Source organism: Myotis brandtii, unplaced genomic scaffold (assembly GCF_000412655.1).
Source record: "Myotis brandtii unplaced genomic scaffold, ASM41265v1 scaffold196, whole genome shotgun sequence".
Classification (NCBI taxonomy): Eukaryota; Metazoa; Chordata; class Mammalia; order Chiroptera; family Vespertilionidae; genus Myotis; species Myotis brandtii.
The window spans coordinates 6,000,817-6,002,964 of record NW_005357311.1 but is presented as its reverse complement, the minus strand read 5'-3'; the positions used below and the strand labels follow the sequence as shown (position 1 = coordinate 6,002,964).

The window sequence follows — 2,148 nt, the reverse complement described above, 5'->3', positions numbered from 1 at the left end:
GCAACCACCGAGCCACTTCCTCCTCCGGCGTCGCGGGCCCGCCCCCTGCGCCGGGGCCACGCACGCGTCATGACATCACATGCGGTGGTTCAAGGTGGGAGTGAGGACGGGTTGTGGGCGGGGCTCAGGGAAGGCGGGTCACGGGCGACGTGCTCTTTCTCGCGGTCCATCTTTCCTCTCGCGAGATGCTTATCTTAAGCTTTTGTTGTCTCTTCTGCCGTCACGTGAGGTTGCTGGGAGTTTAGTGGCTATTGGCTTTTCCCAGTTTCCTTCCAGCCTGACTTTTCCCAAGTTCACTCTGCTTGGACTTATTTTTTACTTTTTGTTTTTATTATTTTTGTTTTTTGGTTTTTTTGTGGGTTTGTTTTTTTTTTTGTCTATCTTGCTTGGGCTTATTTTTAAATCATATTTGAGCAATGCTAAAACCATCTACTGGACTAGATCACCCCCTTTCCCGGAGACAAACATGAGTGTTTCAGTGCTCTGCCCTCAAGTTGCTGACAAACTAATAAAAGAAAATAATATGGGTCACAAATAGCCAAATATAATACTTGACTCATTTAACAATTATGTGCCAAACCACTGTGCTGGGTTCTTTCTGTCAAGGAATTCACTGACAATAAAAAATAATTGTGATTTATGCTGTGAAGGGAACCGGGAGATGTGATAGAGGTACCGTGAGTTACATAGCTTCAAGGATAATGTATTTGAGTCATGTGAGACCCCACCCCTGGCCTGTGCCTTGATTGCAGCCTTTTGAGAGCCTGAGCAGAAGACCCATCAAAATCCAGACTCTTGACCCATGTCACTTGTGAGATAATAAATATGTGTTGTTTTAAGTCACTACATTTGTGATTCTCTGGTATGTGGGAAAGAAAACTATTGCAAACTCTTGAGGGGGTAAAATCCAGAGGCAGAATTTTCTTGATAAACTATAACCAGGAGTAGTGAATTCATGTCACCGCCCTAATCAATCCATGGTAGCTGTTTAATACCTCTAAGGGGAACTTCAGTGACAACTAGACAAAAAGGAGAGTATGATATATTTGTTAACGTAAAAACATTCAAACCTGTAAAGAATTTTTGTGAATTTATTTGAACCAAACTGTCAACAATTGCCAGGAAGCAGAATCTCAACGGATTGGAATAATGCTTCAGAGAATGGCAGTTTTTCATCTATTTTTATACATTGCAATCAAAGGAGGAGACGTTACATGAAATCCATTGGTGATAGATTAGAGAAGCAGGAGAAAGCAAAGGGGGGGGACCTCTGGGACTGGATAAAGAGTAAAATGATAAACACATACTTCTTTTACTTAGATGTGTACAGGATAGTTAACAGTCAACAATTAACATGATAAAAATAACAATGAAAGAATATGTGGTATCTGTCCTGGCGCCCAGGTTATTTGTTTGTGCCCTGAGGGGTCTGAAAAAAAGGGAAGTTACAAGTTACCCTGACATTTCAAGGATATGTTATCATAGATGCAAAAAGACAATAAGCTCAGTTAAGGTAACGGTTGACCTTGTCAGAGAAGATACAGACCATAACTGCTTTTAGTTAAAGTTTAATTTCAGACCATCCTTTGTGGTTACTGTAGGTCTTTGAGTTTGCAAGACTGCCATGCAGGCCTTCCCTGAGCTTGTCAGATTAGCATGTGGCCCCTTTTGTCCACATATTCAAGCACACAGCAATATTTGAGAGCAATTTCATCCAGATCAGCAAAAGAGAAGGCATGATGGGTGTACACTGTACACTGTTAGGTTAGGTGGCTCAGGAAATAAAGAGTCGAGTGAGTCAGAAAAGAAAGAAAAGGAAAGGTTTATTTCTGCATCCCCGGGTGACCCACGAACCCCAAAGACAGGGCACGTGGATCCACGCCAGCAGGGAGGGGAGTGCTTTTTTTATACTGTGATTGGGTGAGGGGTGGGGACATGAGCTGAGATATTCAGCTGAGGAAGTTTCCGCAGCAGGGGGTCAGCAGGGGGTATTCAGGAAGGAGTCGGTATCTGTGTGGGGGTCGTGTTGATTCAGGGAGAAGCCAGTATCTGTGTCTGGCACGCTGATCTGTTAGAAATGCCAGGGGGAGTCCGTTATCTCGTCACACGTCTGCATGTATCGATCCTGGGCTCTCTCCGACCTCACAG

General features: G+C 43.8%; 1 protein-coding gene across 1 annotated transcript in view; it reads right to left on the bottom strand.

Annotated features, from left to right (window-relative positions):
- The window catches only part of NRBF2 (nuclear receptor binding factor 2), a 153,210-nt gene that overhangs the window by 19,990 nt on the left and 131,072 nt on the right, over positions 1-2,148 (bottom strand). The gene's annotated exons all lie outside the window — the stretch shown is intronic.